This window comes from Staurois parvus, unplaced genomic scaffold, assembly GCF_062004578.1.
Source record: "Staurois parvus isolate SC_StPar_1 unplaced genomic scaffold, SC_StPar_1.0 ptg000341l, whole genome shotgun sequence".
In the NCBI taxonomy this organism is placed as follows: Eukaryota; Metazoa; Chordata; class Amphibia; order Anura; family Ranidae; genus Staurois; species Staurois parvus.
In genome coordinates this window covers 1656160-1675612 of record NW_028318137.1, presented here as the reverse complement: position 1 = coordinate 1675612, position 19453 = coordinate 1656160, and the positions used below count along the sequence as shown (strand labels likewise).

The 19453-nt window shown below is 45.2% G+C and overlaps 1 protein-coding gene and 1 pseudogene across 2 annotated transcripts in view; one reads left to right on the top strand and one right to left on the bottom strand.

Annotated features, from left to right (window-relative positions):
* Window positions 1-19453, bottom strand: part of LOC149456930 (uncharacterized) — a 66791-nt gene that overhangs the window by 16098 nt on the left and 31240 nt on the right. The gene's annotated exons all lie outside the window — the stretch shown is intronic.
* LOC149456929 (transmembrane protein 238-like) overlaps window positions 14198-19453 on the top strand; it is a 166897-nt pseudogene continuing 161641 nt past the window's right edge. Inside the window, exon 1 of the transcript XR_016313778.1 lies at window positions 14198-14749. The product of XR_016313778.1 is annotated as a transmembrane protein 238-like (transcript). The remainder of the gene's footprint in view (window positions 14750-19453) is intronic.

Sequence of the window (19453 nt, the reverse complement as noted above, 5' to 3'; positions counted from 1 at the left end):
CCCGCGCTCGCTGCGGCCACCGCGTCTTCCTTATTAGGATCAGTGCCATGCTGGGAAGATGCAGTGGGCTTAGCCGGCCCCTGCACCTGCTCACCTTCCACCATGAGCTCCTCTGACAATTCCTCCTCGGAGGAGGCCTCTTTCACCGGGCCCCTCACAGCTGCAATACTTTGGCTTCTTGCGGCCTTGAATCTGGCGTCATTCTGATACTTTTCCCAGAGGATTCCACTCTTGCGCTTCAGCACCGCCACATATTTTCCCTGCAGGGAAACACGCTGCTTCAATGCTTCCAGGCCTGGCTTCATTGCCTCACGTTTGGAGCTCCATACACGGTCATATTGTGACCGGAGCTTCTTCAGCTCCAAACTGAGCTTACCGATCTTGGCCTCTTCCGTCTCCACCACCTTGGTCCAGGCAGCCACACGGTCCCGATACTGCGAGTAGTTTCCCCCCTTACTAGGGGCCGTTCCCAGGTCCTCCACTGGTGGAAAGCTGGGACTGGTACTAGACCCTTCCGGGGGCCTCCCAGCACTGGACCCAGGCCCAGGATCCGCCATCCTGCCTGGGCTGGGCAGGGCACTTTAGCCCCAGGCTTTTTGGGGCTTCCTGGAACTCAGCAGAGCACAGTTCAGCACAACCTCTCCACACAGAGTCAGGAATGGAAATTTTGTTTATTGATAATCTATCAACCAACAAACACAAAAATTTTTCTAAAAGTACAAAAGTAGAAAAAGCAATAAATATATGTAAAATTACATTACTCACATGTAACTGCAGAAATCAAACTCAAAGTCCAACAAAAAGTCCATAAGGTAAATATATACTTAGACCTATGTGGTCACTAAAGAACTTGCATACCTTAAATAATAGACTTTACAAGCACAAAGGGCCTTCATGGCCTCATCAGAAAAAAAACAGTGAAACATAGCATAGATACAAAACGTTACATAACTGAGACTAAGGAACATAGATCTTCAGGTCCATGTAGCCTTTCTTCAAAAAGCAGCTTCCAACAAACCTAGGGAGTGTCAGAGGAGAAACAAAGGATAGCCCCAGCACCCAGAGGTCAACAAGCAGCGACAACAGGCCTGATACCCCTCCACGCCTTTATCCAGGCCTCTCGCCTCCACCTGTCTCTCTCAAGACCCCGAATTTTACCCACCTCACCAAGGATGCCACACACCACCACCGGGACAGGAAGGACTTTCTGCCGCAGGGACACCTGGCACCGTGCATTCCACGTGAAGTAAAGGACAACTAGGCTGACTAAAAACAGAGTGTCCAAATCAAAACCCCGGCAGTCTTGCAATGCCCCATACACCCACTCTGCATAAGACAAGCAGTGCAGGAAGGGGACATCAAGGGCCCTCCCCACCTCTTTATAGACTTCCACATTGAAGGGGCACCGAAGCAAGAAGTGGTCCATAGTTTCCACTTCACCCTGACACTCCGCCCTTGGACAACCATGGTCGTCCAGAGAGCAGTACTTCAGGTTCCCCCTCACGTACAGTCTACCATGAAAGCCGAGCCAGGCCTGGTCCCTAAACCTGAAGGGAATCCGCTCAGAATTTATTAAACGTAAGCCCTCGCACATAGTATGGCCTGGGCAATCCCTCAAGGCCAGCGGTGCGTGGAAGACAGTGGACACAATCCTCTCGCCCAAGGACCTCCTGGGGAGGGACCTGATGTCCTCTGCCGACACACACCACTGCCTGAGTATTTTCAGACTCGGGGCAACGTAAGTTGGGAGCTTACCATGCTTAACCCTCAAGCTTTTCACTGGCCCACCATTTTCCCAACAGCACAGAAAAGGCCTAAACCAGTTCCGAAAGAGACTTACCCATGCAGGCAGTCTCTCTGCCAGCAGATTACCAAAATTGTGCTTCAAGAACACCAAAGAGGAAAAAAACACTGGGTTGACCATACCTAGGCCACCCTTTTGCCTGGATAGATATGTCACATTCCGCTTCACAAGGTTCAGCCTGTTTCCCCATAGTAGCTGGAAAAAACAGCTGTAAATACTCGTATAGAGAGATTCCGGTAAGATGCAGACAGCACTGACATACAAAAAAATGGGGATCAGGTAAGTCTTGATCAAATCCACCCTTTCCCTCAAGGAGAGCCGCCACCCCTTCCAGCACTTCACCTTGATCTCGGCATCAGAAAACCTGGCCTCCCAATTTGATTTGCCATAATCAGCACAGCCAAAATCGATGCCTAACACTAACTGCCTGCTGGGGCTCCAGGAAGGTATTCGGAAGTGAGAAGTGATCACCCTCCCCACCTAGCCAGAGAACTTCTGACTTGTCCTGATCAACCTTGGACCCCGACGCCTCAGAATACTGTTCTATCTCCAAGACTACCAACTGCGCCTCTTCAGCCCCGGAGACAAAGACAGAAACGTCATCGGCGTAGGCAATGACCCTCAAAAGGCAGCTCCCCAGGAATGCCCACCGGCACCCCACCCAATGCTCCGCCATCCAACTTCCTTATGAAGGGGTTGACCATGAAAACATAGAGTAAAGGGCTCAGAGGACACCCCTGGCGCACCCCTGACCCAACCTCGAAGGGCTGCCCAATCCAACCATTCACCAGCATGAAGCTCTCCGCCCCGCTATACAAGGTCTTAAGCCGGCCAATGAACCTCCCCTCTAGGCCATATTTATCAAGGAGAAGCCACAGGTATTTGTGGTCTACACGATCAAAGGCCTTAGCCTGATCCAATGTCAGCAAGAACTTTCCCCAGCCTTCAGCCCTGCATCGCTCCACGGCCTCCTGGACAGCTAACACCGCTGAGAATGTACTTCTGCCCTGAACCGAGCAGTGCTGCTGACGGGAAAGCAAAGTGTCTGCGACTGACGCCAAGCGCCAAAAAAGGATCTTAGCCAGGATCTTCCTATCGACATTGAGAAGGCTGATGGGGCGCCAGTTCCCAATCATCGAAGGATCCTTACCCTTTGACAGCAGGATTACAGTAGATTTCCTCATGGAGGGAGGAAGCGAGCCTTCCTCCAGACAGCCATTAAAAACCTCCACCAGGTAAGGCGCCAAGCTAGACTTAAAACATTTATAAAATTCTGCTGTCAACACGTCCGGCCCAGACGTCTTTTTAGGGGCCAGACTCTCTATGGCTTTGACCACCTCTGCCACTGTAATCCGGCCTGTCAAACTCGGAAGCGGAACGTCACTCCCCAGACCTGGTGTAGAATCCAAGAAACCCAACATCCTCGCTCGGTCAAGATGCTTCTTCCTAAGAAGATCCTTAAAAAAGGACCTTGAGACCTCCAAGATCCCCGATCTGGATTACTGTTACAGAAGTCCAGAAGAGTCACCTGAGCCTGGAAAAAGTCCTCAATGGATCGTCTCACATCCTCGTCTTCCAGTAAAGCCGGATTCATCTTCCAGACGCCCCTCCCCTTCAGCGGCGCATCTGAAACACTCAAGACCACAGATAGCATAAGGTGATTGGAAAATTCCACCGCCCGACACTCAGGTGCCGAAAAAGCAGAGTCCCCCTTCCAAAAAAAACCTATCTATCCTGCTCTCACTATTGCCACGCCTATACGAGTACCCCGTGCTGTCCGGGCTGCACTTAATCAGTGCGTCCACCAGACCTGCATCCCTAACCGCTGCATTAAGAAAAACGCTATCATAACCCAGCCTGTCAGTAGAGCCTTTCCTGTCTTTGGGCCTAGTGATGGTGTTAAAGTCACCTCCAAAGACAACTTGCCAGGCCGTAAAAAGGAAAGGCTTAATCTTTGTAAAGAGGCATTTCCTTTCCCACTTGGACTGCGTGCCATACACGTTAATCAAACGCATGTCCTGCCCCTTCACAGAGACATCCAGGACCATGCACCTCCACTTCAATAACCCACCGGCATGTTACCATACCAGTAAAAAGGACTGCAACCCCACTGTAAGGCTCAGCCGCAAGAGACCAGAAGGAGGGGCCACGCCTCCACTCCCTCTTGGCCAGGTGGATATCAGCAAGGCTGTTCAGCTGGGTCTCCTGCAAAAATAAAATGTCAGCGTCAATTTCACTGAGCAAAAATAAAGCTATATTACGAGCACTCACAGACTTCAAGCTGGCAACATTAATGGTTGCCTCTTTCACTGGGGCAGGAACTGCCATCAGGGCGATTAAGATGGGCATTCCTTAGCCTGACATTCCACCACCTGGGACCCCTGCAAATCCTGGGGATCCTGGGTAATGACTACAACCTCCTCTGTCTGCTCCATGGACTCTACAGAATCCTCACCATGGTCAGACAGAGTCCCAAACTGCTGGAGAGAGAACCACTTTATTCCTCCTAACCTTTTTTCTCCCAGCCATGACCCACCCCTCTGCACCCTCAACAGAAGGGGCCATCTTGCTCACCTCCTGAACCTGCGAGGACACCATCCTTTCCACCGCCCTCCTCCCACTCATACTAGCCCCCCTCCGTCCCACCGCCCTGGAACCCATACCCACAGCCATGCTTGAACTCTGACACCTTAAAGCTGCACCCACCACCATCCGCCCCATGGGCGGCTTCCGCCAACAGAGAGCCCTTAATGGGTACAATACACACATGAGGATTAAGGTTGGACATTGACAAGAATGCAGGTAACACATTTGGCTGGACAGATGACACAGACAAGAGGGGCCCCGAGGGACCCACCGACACAGGGGAAGGCACACTAGACAAAACTGACTCAGTAGGATCAGACACAATAGGAGATACGGAAGCAGACTCTGTAACCTGAACTGTGGAACCTGCAGGGGGGGAAACCAGGGCAGCCACCTGGCCAACGGAAGAAACCACAGGGGGGGAGACAGAGTCCTCCGCCTCCATCCTCAGTAGCTCCTCCACCAGCTCCCCCTGGTTATGAAGGGCCTCCGGGCACAAGCTGTAAGGGTGCCCCAGCTCATTGCACAAATTACAACGAATGATGTTACAACTTTTAGCCTGGTGACCAAGGCCCTGACACAAGGAACATCTCTGGGTAGGGCACGAGGAAGAAAAATGGCCCTTATCACCACACCCGTGGCACAGCTTCGGCTGTCCCTGATAAAAAATAACTATGCGGTCTCTACTGATGAAAACAGAGGATGGAATGTGCTTTACTACATTCTTGTACAGTCTAAGCTTAACATGGGCAGTCCACCCACCCGTCCATATGCCCTTATCATCAAGCACTTTGCCCAAGGGACCCAACACCTCACCATACCTCTTCAATCAGACCATCAAGTCTGCAGGAGCAATGGATTCATTTCTAACTAAAATAGTTATCTTTTTAGTAAGAGGCTGCCTAGATACCACTCTAGGGGACAGACCCTCCCACTCCTCGGACCGTTTGTAGATATGATCATATCTCTCCCAAAATAAATCGAGACTTTCTGTTTTAACACAGGATAAATCAAACTCCAACCGGGTTAATCAGGGCAAAAATATCTTCTACTTTGAATCCCATTCCCAGAATTTTATCTGCCACAGAGGCCCTGGTGGGGGGAGTACCACCCCCCGTCCACCTCAACTGAACTACATTCCTCCTGACAAAGGAGCCCCCCAACAATGGTCGGGCACCCAAGGGAGGAACCTGCAGGGGGGCCCCCCTCTTAACCCACCAAGAGCAGCCGCATAACTAACCACGGGCTGTGCACCCCCTGACACCGCACCAGCATATGAGACCCCAATAACTAGGGAACCCCCGGGAGCTACATTCCCCCCCCACTAACTCCCGCTGCAGCTACACCCGGCTTAGCAGCCTTAGCACTCCCATGCAGCACATCCAACCCACCACGCAAAGAACCAGCGTGGTCAACGGCCAACACACCAACAGCCGCTGACACACCTGCATCCCCCCCTTACTGACTCAGGGGGGTCAGAAACCGGTGCGGGGTCCGTATCCCCACTAGCACCCGAAACACCAGCATTAGATAAACATTCAATAGATGCAGATACAGTACCATCCTTAGCAGTCTTTAGATCCATGCTCACGGCCTTCACTGCAGGCAGACAGGGAGCTGACTCACCCTGCTCATCACACACCTGTGTGGAAACGCTTCCCTCTGCAGCCGGCCAGAGTCTGAACACAGTTTTTTATTTAACCCTTTCCTTGGGCTTCTGTGGGGTACTATCCATCCCCTCTTCATCCGAAGATTCCTCACTGAATTTTAATTTCCTTCGCCCCAATGGGGACTCCAACTCACGGATGAACTGCAGGGTCCCCACACAATCATCCTGATCCTCAGCCTCCGATTCCTGAGCCACTTAACCAGGTGTAAGTAAACCAGATCTGCTCACCTCCAGAGCTGACGCCACTGACACTTCCACTTGCGGTAAAGATTGTTCAACAAGCTGGCCAACATCTCTTTCAGCAACATCCATGGATTCCCCTGAGCGGGACAAGCACGCCTCAGCGTCAGGTGCCTCAGCATTTTTCCTCATTACCATGAACCTGGCTTCACTGGAAACTTTTTCTTTAAAGCTGCCACTTGTTTCCTTCAAAGCTGCGACAAGCAACAATTGGTTCTTTACCTTCTCCTCCAAGCTGCTGACCTGACCTTTCTTCCTGAGATCCATCCTCAATTTGGCCAACTTCTCCTCCTCCACCTTTGCAATATGCAGCAGCCTGGCCGCGGTCTTACTACGATAAACCGACAGCAGTTTTCCCTTCTTGGGGCCACCACCAAGGTCTTCAAATGATGGCACCACCGGAGCCACACCATGGCTAACGCCATCCAAAGTCTTAGACAGACTTTTCCCGGGACCTCCACCCGGGCCTCTCCCAGGATCCTGCATGCTTCCTGGATTATAGCTGGGACGCTAGGTCCTGGCTTTAGGCCTACGCTTGGAGCTCAGCAGAGCACACTCCAGTGCAACCACACCCACCGTCAGGAAAGGACTCACTGCTGGTGATGCTGGGGCTCATCTGCCGTGTGGGCTGCAGTACCGATGCTTGCCAGCGGGTGCTTTCAGCAGCCAGGATCTCACTCCTGCAATCAAGCCATCACCTGAGCAGATTACAGGAGGTGTATTTAAGCAGGGCCAGGCCTGCAGTAAGTGCCTTGGTGTCCATGAGCCCCTGTACCTGATCCTGGTGTCTGACTGCTTCCTCTGCTTGACTCTGACACTGATCAAACTCCGCCTGCACCAACCCCGGCTATTCCTGACCTTTCTCCTGCCTGCTCCCTTTGTACCTTGTCTGCCCAATTGTTCCTGATCTGGCCTGCCTGACCACTCTACCTCCCCAGCCCTGACTACGCCTGTCTGTGTTCCTGAACATACTGACATTAGTTGGAGGTTTGGTTTTGTTTTATACTGTGTGTTTGTATACTCGTGTGGTTCTTAATAAATTATATTCTTATTTCATCACTCCCGAAGCCTGCCATTCCCTGTGTCAGTCCACACACCTCTGGTCATACCTGGATCCCTGACACTTGATCATCCCTTCCTCCTAAAAAAAACTCTATTTACTTGGTCTCCGTGACTGTTCTCTCCATTGATTAGAATCTTGCATATCCGGTCTGGTCAGGGAGCTGGTCCTGAGACCATTTGTGTGTAATAACAAATTTTTATGCACAATCATGGCTCCCATATATGCAAATAGAGTTTCTTTTATGTACAATATATTTATTATGAAAACTATTTGACTTTAGTTTCTCAGATTGCATCTAGGGAACTTTATAAAAAATTTTTTAAAAAGGCACAGGTTAACATTTTAAATACTTAACCTATCCACCAGCTGAATGAAATTTTCCCTGAAATTCAGCTGTGGAGCTGTTAAAGGTTTTACTTTTGTTAAAGGGGTGGGGGGGGGTATTTTTAATTAACACCTTGTATGTGTGCAGATAAAAAAACGGCATTTATAGTGCTACATTTTGCATAGCACTTTACAAGAGGGTTAGAAGGGCCCTACTCATAGGAGCTTACAGTCTAAAAAGGATCACAACTTCACTTTCACAGTGTACAGCTAGGAACAAATTAAGGCCAATATTAACCAGGCACCATATTTTGCAAGGTACAACAAATCTCACCACCCCACCCAGCCACTCCATAAATCTCAAAAACAAAACAGGGCATAAAAAAAGAATACATCATAGCACCAATGCTCCCACACATACATTTCTGATTATGGTAAGCAGGAAGCTGCATTTCTATCTACATAATTAATGATTTGCCCCCCTGAGGATTTACTCCCCTTCCTGATCGGGCCATTTTTTGTGTTACGGCTCTGCATTACTTACTAGTCCTTTTTTTTTCCCACAAATTGAGCTAGCAGTGGTATTTGATCGCCTATGCATTGTTTTTTTTTTTGCGCTATAAAAAAAAGTGACAATTTTGAGAAAAGATTTATTTTTGACCTTTTGCTATTCAACATGTCCAGTAAACAAAAATTAAATCAAATTTCATCATAAATTTAGGCCAAAATGTATTCTGCTACGTCTTTGCTAAAAAAAAAATCCCAATACATGTAAATTAATTGGTTTACGTGAAAGTTATAGTGTTTACAAATGGCGTTATATATACTGGGATTTTTTTTTTCTTACTAGTAAAGGCAGCAATCAGCGGCTTATAGCGGGACTGTGGCAGACATTCTGACACTGGGGGGGGGGAGACTAACTTGGTGTCACTGACATCCCCAGTGACACCAATACAGTGATCAGTGCTAAGAAAAAATCCACACTGACACTGTACTAATGGCACTGGGCAGGAAGGGGTTAACATGAGGGGCAAAGTGTTAACTGTGTGCTGGGTGTGTTTTACTATGGAGCGGTGTCTGTGTGCTTCACTGTAAGCATACTGCTTTGGATGGCTGTGCACAACCATCCAAAGCAGTGTGTCCAAGCGCTGACAGGGAGGAGTAATCACCAGACGGGACCCGGTAATTGACAGTTGCAAATGGTGGCGTAATTAGGGCGCGCCCCCTACTTGTAAATGCAAAATCACACACATACATATATATATGTATATATTTTTGCGTACCCGTGTTACCCTGTAGCAGTCTTTCTGCTATAGGGTGGTAGGGAAGCGTTTAAGAATATTATATAAAAGTCAGGAGTTGTAGGAGTAGAACAACTGACATTTGTTAGTAACAACAAGGGTCAGCAAATGCTCACAAACACATGGTCAGACTGGAAAAATACACACAAAATTGAAGCCATACCCACAAAAACCCACTTTTGAAAGACAAATGCACAACAATTACAGCAAACACACAAACAGAAAACATGGGGTGTTGGTCATCTTGCACAATAACCCCCTCCAACACTGCAGTCCTTTATATAACATAGGTTGTATTGTTAGCATGCCCAATGAAAGACACACCCATTCAAGCTGTTTCTTTATGAATGCCTCATATGATTGCACCTGATTAGCAGGCAAGTACTCCTCCCAAATGTGTTAGCCCTAATAAGCACATTCATCATCCAAACACATGTCCAGCATTTCCCATCTATTCCAATGGCTCTAGTTCCATCCAGTGCAGTGTGTTCTTGTGTAGCCCACCAAATTAGATCATGATGAATGTGTTCTGCATGGACCTACACTGGGACATGGCCAGGCACCTCCTAAACGCACTGACATGCATTACTGCCTGCAAATTCTGTGGGTTGGTAGGAGACGGCACCTGCTTGCATTATAACAGCCAGAGACTCATCCCCAATGACAGCAGAATTAAAACAGCATAGCCAATACGTACCAAAGAGCATGGGCCCTTCAGTCTGTCATGGATCTGAAGTGGAACCCCAAGGACAAAAAAAAAAAAAAAAGTGTGGCTTCTCTCCAAAATCACTAACATGGCCTTATCTGAGCATACAGTCCTGCAGGCCAGGAAAGGGGGGTGGAAGAGTGAGCCCACACACTTTTTATTTGTAATGTCTGCTTTTTTGTTTCCATTACGTGTAACCCATCTAAAATGTACCAGATTGCAAAAAACACATATAAAACATGCATTATTATTAGTTCAGGTACTTGTATAGCGCCATCAATTTACATGCATATTGTACATTCACATCAGGCTCTGCCTTCAAGGAGCTTACAATGTAAAGTCCCTAACTCCCATTCAAATACTAGGGACAATTTAGACAGGAGCCAAAACAAATAACAGCCTGTCTTTGAAGCATGTGAGGAAACCCACACCGGCAGAGCTTGCAAACTCCATGCAGGTAGTGCCATGGTTGGGATTTGAACCAGCAACCCTAGTGCCGCTAGGCAGCAGTACTAACCACTAAGCCACTGTGCTGTCATATGCCTGTAGACTGCAACTCTATGGTGTGATGAGTCCTAAGTCCTTGGGCATGCTTAGTGTAACTAACATATTTCAAATGGAATGGAAATACAAACGTGGAACTGAATAAGCAGAATTCACAAGGATGCTTATTGTCATTCACGGGTGAAAACATATGGCAAGATTTGCAATGATGGTGGAACCCCCCTACATATAACTACTTATTTTGTTTGGACATTTACATATAGGTGGTGGACTTCCATACAGTTCTATGTTTATTGATTAATGAATTGATATTTTTCTGTATTGGTGTGTCACTGTGGAACAGTGATGCCATCCTCTGAATTTTTTTTCCATAATTTTTTATGTGTATTTATGATGTTGGGACACATCACATTTTTTGGAATGCTATTATGATCCTTTGTAGTGGGATACATATAACCAACACACATCGAATTTAGTAACACATCGTAACATTTGTATTCCTTTTAATTTTGCTTCAGCGCTGGTATTGTGTGTGGTTGGTGAAGACAGCTGTGGGAGTTTGGATTTAGATTTTTGTTAAATGCTGAGCACCAAGTACAATTTTTCTACCATTTAGTTAATATATTTCAAAAGTCTGGACATGATCAAAGCACATGGCAGTACATACATAAGTATGTATATTGCAGAAAATAAAACACAGCACTAGCATTATTTAAAAAAAAGGGAAAAAAAAGAATATTGTATAAGAAGCGAAAAAAAAAAACACAGCTAAATAAAATTACAAAAGAAATTAGAAAGTTCTTAGAATGTCGATGTTGGTGTTTCTGTGCATAGTGACAGTTCTATAGTTACAAGCAGGGGCGGACTGAAACCTCATGGGGCCCCCGGGCAATAGGGGATCATGGGGCCCTGTGTCCTTGCCCACACCCAAAAAGGTACCAGGGGCATTTCATGGGGCCCCCTACTGACCCCGGGCCCTCGGGCAGTGCCCGAGTGCTCGAATGGTCAGTCCGCCCCTGGTTAGAACTATTGATGTATACCATTAAATATATATATAAATGTTAGTCTGTTTAATAATCACGTTTTACAGGAACAGGTTCACTCTTTTCCAGAAACAGGTTGACTCTTCAAGGACATTTCCAGGCTTGCCAACAAAGGCATTTACTATAGCACTTTAAGAAAAACAACAGGGTGAAGGCAGTTTTCCTGGTCTGGCCATGCTCAGTCATGTCACTACTGAGATGTCTAAACTAGGTGAAGTCAATGCCTGTTTGGATTTTTTTGAAATATATCACTTTTATACAGACAAATCTAGAATTCTTTTAAAGCAGTATTCTTAAAAATGTCCAACATATGTATATGAAGTATAAATTGCTTGAGATCATGTCATTAAAAAGATTTTTCTCTGCTGTTCAACTGGTTCTAAGAGGTGAACTCATTTAAACGGTCTCTAAGTTTTGTGACCATTAATAAATTCTGATTGTCTCTATTTTTGGAGTGCTTTAGTAAAGCTGTTCTCCACCTAAAAGTAGTCAGTCACGCAAGGAACTGCAACCATTTGCAAACAAGGTGCTTTAGTAAATCAACCCCAGAGTGTCAGAGGTGCCTGGAGGCTTGCAAGGTCAGGGCAACCATTGGGGAAAAGCATTATGATGTGGCCCCTGTGGGGTAGAGCTACAAACATATAAAAGATGAGGATGTACTGAGTAAATAGATGCCTTAACATTTCACTTTCACATGAAATGGAAAAGTTTGGTGCTGAAAGTTTTTCTATATTTCACGTGAAAAAAATTAACAAAGGTGATAAATGAACATTCCTCAAGTTGATAATTGATACATGAAACCAGTCTGTGATAAACACAACAAAAGCACCCAAAAAAGTCAGGGAGTTCAACCAGGGATAAATATGAAAGAATGACAACTGTGTGAAAGGAGCCCCTCATGGTTGCATGTTTTTTAAATGGTAACAGTGGGTACAAGAAGATTCCCTACCCACTGTCACAGGGAAGGGAGGGTGATCAGGTAGTGGAGCCAGGTGCTCTATTGTAACATGTTACACCCTAAATACAAGTATTGCTACAAAGGTGAACTTATCCTACGTAGGGGTACATATGTTTATGTTCTTATGTGCTTGTACATTGGGGCAAGGGAGAATGTCACCAGCACACCAAGGATCACCAATATGGGTCCAAAAGTTTTGATGGGGTCCTGTGAAACTCCAAAATGTTGCCTTGCTGTAATTATGTGATCGTTAATTAAAATTTTGGACCCATATTGGTGATCCTCGGTGTGCTGGTGACATTCTCCCTTGCTGATTCTGTTCGGTTGCAGCCAATGGTCACTGCAGCACACACAGCCATTTTTAACACAGGAATGTGTGCGTTTGAATTGTACACTTGCACTCTGTATATGGCGGCAGGCTCAAATTGTTTGGGGTGGGGGTTTAAGTGCTTGGGTGTAACTTTTTTTTTTTACACTTCTTTCACTTAACTTTTTTTTTTTCTTTCATCGCATAGGGGACCAAAGCCTGCACCCCTGCCATGGAGGTAATGGATTTACAGGTACACTGGAGCCTTGGAAACAGACCTGGGGGGCACATTACCACAGGTACATGACTGTGATCCATTGGCTATACAGTTGGATTTCACATTTAAAACTGCCTAGTGGAAAGCATGCATACAGAGTGGTTGCTGCAGCTTTGTGTTTCGGAGAGATATAACCTTCAAATTTTGGTCCACATCAGCTCACATCTGCTGCAGCATCTGCTGTGGCTTACACAAGCACTGTAACCTACAACCCACCGCCTGCCTCCCTGGCCCAAATTCTACTCTTGGTTTCGAGGACTGCCTCTGGGGTTACAGCTGACAGCTCCCTGTGAAATCATCACTCACCACTGTGCCTGCAACTACCACCATTGCCACCAATGTATTCCCCCCATCACCACTGTGCCTATATCCCTCCTTATCACCACCATGCCTGAAACCTCTCAATGCACCTTCACACCACACCCCCACCTTCCATTCACACCACTGACCTCCATCATATTGCCCTTCTCCACTGCTGCACACCAACCCCCCCTGGTCTCACCACCTTTCCCACTTGCTCCCACTTCTCTTGCTGATACTGTACTAATGTGCACTTACAGTATGTGCTCTCTGCCATTGCAATGGTGCACCTTGCCATATTCAGCCCATTTAATGAGACACTTTTGCTTGCATATTTTAAAAGCTACAGCAATATAAAGAAAAAAAAACTTCAGACTAAAACAGCAGTATTATCTTATTTAAACTATTAATTGGCATTTACAATTTCCTCAAATGTATGTGAACTATAAACTATTGTAACACTTAAATGTGTTTCCAGAACTGAGTCATTGAGTGCTCTGCATTACAAGCAAAACGCCTGAGGTGAAACAATGACGTCTCTATGGTTCCCAGGTAACCTTTCTAATCCTGAATGGTTTGTTTACCTGGTGATGTTAAGCAGAGAAAAGCTAGGTGCTTGGTGGTTACAGGTGTTATCCTCCTGTCAGAAAAAAAACACTGAGTTTATTCACAGAGGGCCATTGAAAAAAAAAACAGATCTCAAAAAGAGTTTGTTTCTGGACTTTTTGACAAGCATTCATACTCTTTCTAGTTCAGGTAAGATAAGCAAGCATCATCTGGCTGGTTGTTTAAGGATGTGTACGTAAGGGATTTGTCAATTTCCCAAGTGGCTAAATAACAGGAGGCAAAGAGAACAATGCTATCTAGTAAAAAAAAACCATGTGGATTCAGCATTTAATCAGAGCCCATGCTGCACCAGCACAGGAGCTTGAGAACTGCTTCTGTACAGAGAAAGGACATTTCATTTTTTTATCAGATCGAAATAGCTTGGTTACCTCTCCCTTGTTAATCTTTTACTACAGCCTACCTCATGTCTTTATGAAGTCATTTAGCAATTCTGCTGCCAGCAGGTAAAATACACCCGGATGTTTTGCTGAAACGGATGTTTCAAATACATGAACTTTGATCTCATGACTGTGACAGCCAGTACCAACACATTTCTTCCATATTTTCTGCCATGGCCCTTAGCCGTGCAGGGCTCGGTCGCTGCACTTGCTGCTTTTGGCTGGCAGTGGCTTTTGATATCTTTGGACTAGCTGTTCTTCTGATTGGAGTATTTGCTAATGTATTTTTCTATGACTTCTTAATCTATGCTGGATCTATAGTGATCTTTCTGAGCCTCATCTGGTGGGTGTTTTGGTATACTGGGAACATTGAAGTTCCTCCAGAAGAGTTAGCTGATGACATAGGGCTTAAGAAGAATACTGGTGTTATGGGGCTTGTCAGGACACTGTCTGGACGACTGTCCAGTAGCTTCAGAAGAAGTCGAGATGCTAGACCTGCAAAGCAGGGCCGAAGAGAGAGTCCAGGTCCAAAACCAAAATGGATGGATAGACCGGTTACTATACCAATGACACAACAGCCTGCCACGGTCTCTTCTGTTCTAGACATGGATCACAAACGGGAAAGTATTCATACATCTCCTATATAATGAAATCTACATTCAGGTTGGTATTTTTATGCATAATTTAACAAATTACAATAATGTGGATAAGAAAGGTACCTTACATGATGCAATGTGGGATCTAATTAATAATTTATAACCCTGCACTACTCACAATAATAAAAAATATAAATAACTAAAGAGCAGCTACCACATATTTGAAATCGCTAAACACAAAAATGCTAAATATCAACTATAAATAATGCAACACTCCTGTAGGTATTTAAAAAAAACAAACATATGCTATACACACTCAAATAATCCCATTTTTTGTGAAATCATAAATCACCCAAAAACAAAAAGTGTGTGTGTGTGTATATGTGTGTGTGTGTATATATATATATATATATATATACATATTACACACACTATATTGTATATATTTATATTTTTGGTTTGATTTTGATTTCACAAATGCAGGGTTTCGGTGTGTATGGCATATATGTGTGTTGTTGTGTGGTGTTTGGGTTTATTTTTTTTATAAGTACTTCAAGGGGCGCTGCACTATTTATAATACATAATGAGGGATCTAACCTTCATCCCCACAGGGCTCTTATTGATGTTGCTAAGACAGTGCTACCACATATTACTACATCATACACAGTATTTTAATGTGCAAATATTTGATTAACAACGTTTCTTCCATCCAGCACAAAAGATTGTAAATAACTGAAAATAAATTAAAGCTGGCTATATATCATTCAGGGGTGTTGCTAGGAATGTAAAAGACCTAGGGCATCTGAAGCAGAGCAGTAATGGTGAACAGTGGGTGTGATCAATTTGCATTACAGTGGGAGGGAGTTAAGGGGGCATGGTTACATAAAACAAAAGCCTTATTGTACCTATTAAATGTGCTTTAAATGATGTGCCACAAGCAAGAGTCTCACAGACCTGTATAAACCTCAGCACTCATTTAAAAAAAAAAAAAAAAGATATCTTTTCTATTACATACAGTTTTGTGCACACTTAAAATAGACAGAGAGGTAACACTTTGTTTGAGTGGTTGTGAACCCTCACATATATCCCATGGTGTAACTGACCTGAGGTGATACACAGAAGTAAAACAAATCCTCCTACATAAGGTGTACTTGTTTATCTAAAGCCATTTTTCCCCTACATCCATTCAAAGTGCACTATTTACATAGGATCTCTCAGCTCCCAAATAAAATGGGCGGGGAGCTGAAGTTTCATCAGCGAGGAGAGCTCTGAGAGCTGATTGGAGGGAAAAGAAACCAAATCCCCTCCACACAGCACACAGGAACAGAGCTGAGGTTGTCAATCTGCTGGAGGTCCCTCCTCTGTCAACATTTTTTTTTCTTCGTGTTAGGAAAACTTGTCAGAAGTGACACATGCTTATAGCAAAGGAATGAAGTGGTAGAGAGAATTGACACTTAGTGCTCTTTAGAGATGAGCGAATCGAACTTGGCGAAGTGGAATTCGTTTCGAAGATTAGGAAAAAATCGATTCGCGCATCCGAAGTCTGATAATTTTCGGATTTGGCGCGAATCGAAATTTTCCAAAAATGGCGGCGACATGTGTGGCGACGGAGCGGGGATCTCTGGGAAGGCGCGCAGACAAGGCGCGCTGACCCATAATGCATTCATTCATGACATGTGATCGCATTAGCCAATCAGCAGCCAGCCAGCCAGCACTGTGTAATGGTCGAGCTATAAATTTCGACCATCTTAGAATTCTCCATTAGCCTCCAGTCATTCAAGAGAGACAGACCTCTCTGTATTAGGGACAGAGTTAGGGCCAAAGAGACTTTAGGGCCACAGAATCGTTACTTAGGGACACAGAATTGTTACTCAGGGACACAGAATTGTTACTCAGGGACACAGAACTGTTACTCAGGGACACAGAATTGTTACTCAGGGACAGACACAGAATTGTTACTGAGGGACACAGAATTGTTACTGAGGGACACAGAATTGTTACTGAGGGACACAGAATTGTTACTCAGGGACAGACACAGAATTGTTACTGAGGGACACAGAATGGTTACTGAGGGACACAGAATTCTTACTGAGGGACACAGAATTGTTACTCAGGGACACAGAACTGTTACTCAGGGACACAGAATTGTTACTCAGGGACACAGAACTGTTACTCAGGGACACAGAATTGTTACTCAGGGACAGACACAGAATTGTTACTGAGGGACACAGAATTGTTACTGAGGGACACAGAATTGTTACTGAGGGACACAGAATTGTTACTCAGGGACAGACACAGAATTGTTACAGAGGGACACAGAATTGTTACCGAGGGACACAGAATTGTTACTCAGGGACACAGAATTGTTACTCAAGGACACAGAATTGTTACTCAGGGACACAGAACTGTTACTCAGGGACACAGAATTGTTACTCAGGGACACAGAACTGTTACTCAGGGACAGACACAGAATTGTTACTGAGGGACACAGAATTGTTACTGAGGGACACAGAATTGTTACTCAGGGACAGACACAGAATTGTTACTGAGGGACACAGAATTGTTACTGAGGGACACAGAATTGTTACTGAGGGACACAGAATTGTTACTCAGGGACACAGAATTGTTACTCAGGGACACAGAACTGTTACTCAGGGACACATAATTGTTACTCAGGGACACAGAACTGTTACTCAGGGACACAGAATTGTTACTCAGGGACAGACACAGAATTGTTACTGAGGGACAAAGAATTGTTACTGAGGGACACAGCATTGTTACTGAGGGACACAGAATTGTTACTGATGGACACAGAATTGTTACTCAGGGACACAGAACTGTTACTCAGGGACACAGAATTATTACTCAGGGACACAGAACTGTTACTCAGGGACACAGAATTGTTACTCAGGGAAACAGAACTGTTACTCAGGGACACAGAATTGTTACTCAGGCACAGACACAGAGTTGTTACTGAGGGACACAGAATTGTTACTGAGGGACACAGAATTGTTACTGAGGGACACAGAATTGTTACTCAGGGACAGACACAGAATTGTTACTGAGGGACACAGAATTGTTACTCAGGGACACAGAATTGTTACACAGGGACACAGAATTGTTACTCAGGGACACAGAACTGTTACTCAGGGACACAGAATTGTTACTCAGGGACAGACACAGAATTGTTACTGAGGGACACAGAATTGTTACTGAGGGACAGACACAGAATTGTTACTGAGGGACACAGAATTGTTACTGAGGGACACAGAATTGTTACTGAGGGACACAGAATTGTTACTCAGGGACACAGAATTGTTACTCAGGGACAGACACAGAATTGTTACTCAGGGACACAGAATTGTTACTCAGGGACAGACACAGAATTGTTACTCAGGGACACAGAACTGTTACTCAGGGACACAGAATTGTTACTCAGGGACACAGAATTGTTACTCAGGGACACAGAACTGTTACTCAGGGACACAGAATTGTTACTCAGGGACACAGAATTGTTACTCAGGGACACAGAACTGTTACTCAGGGACACAGAATTGTTACTCAGGGACACAGAACTGTTACTCAGGGACACAGAATTGTTACTCAGAGACAGACACAGAATTGTTACTGAGGGACACAGAATTGTTACTGAGGGACACAGAATTGTTACTGAGGGACACAGAATTGTTACTCAGGGACACAGAACTGTTACTCAGGGACACAGAATTGTTACTCAGGGACACAGAACTGTTACTCAGGGACACAGAATTGTTACTCAGGGAAACAGAACTGTTACTCAGGGACACAGAATTGTTACTCAGGGACAGACACAGAGTTGTTACTGAGGGACACAGAATTGTTACTGAGGGACACAGAATTGTTACTCAGGGACAGACACAGAATTGTTACTGAGGGACACAGAATTGTTACTGAGGGACACAGAATTGTTACTCAGGGACACAGAATTGTTACTCAGGGACACAGAACTGTTACTCAGGGACACAGAATTGTTACTCAGGGACACAGAACTGTTACTCAGGGACACAGAATTGTTACTCAGGGACAGACACAGAATTGTTACTGAGGGACACAGAATTGTTACTGAGGGACACAGAATTGTTACTGAGGGACACAGAATTGTTACTCAGGGACAGACACAGAATTGTTACTCAGGGACACAGAATTGTTACTCAGGGACAGACACAGAATTGTTACTCAGGGACACAGAATTGTTACTCAGGGACACAGAATTCTTACTCAGGGACACAGAATTGTTACTCAGGGACACAGAACTGTTACTCAGGGACACAAAATTGTTACTCAGGGACACAGAATTGTTACTCAGGGACAGACATAGAATTGTTACTGAGGGACACAGAATTGTTACTGAGGGACACAGAATTGTTACTCAGGGACAGACACAGAATTGTTACTGAGGGACACAGAATTGTTACTGAGGGACACAGAATTGTTTCTCAGGGACACAGAATTGTTACTCAGGGACACAGAACTGTTACTCAGGGACACAGAATTGTTACTCAGGGACAGACACAGAATTGTTACTGAGGGACACAGAATTGTTACTGAGGGACACAGAATTGTTACTCAGGGACAGACACAGAATTGTTACTGAGGGACACAGAATTGTTACTGAGGGACACAGAATTGTTACTCAGGGACACAGAATTGTTACTCAGGGACACAGAATTGTTACTCAGGGACACAGAAATGTTACTCAGGGACAGACACAGAATTGTTACTGAGGGACACA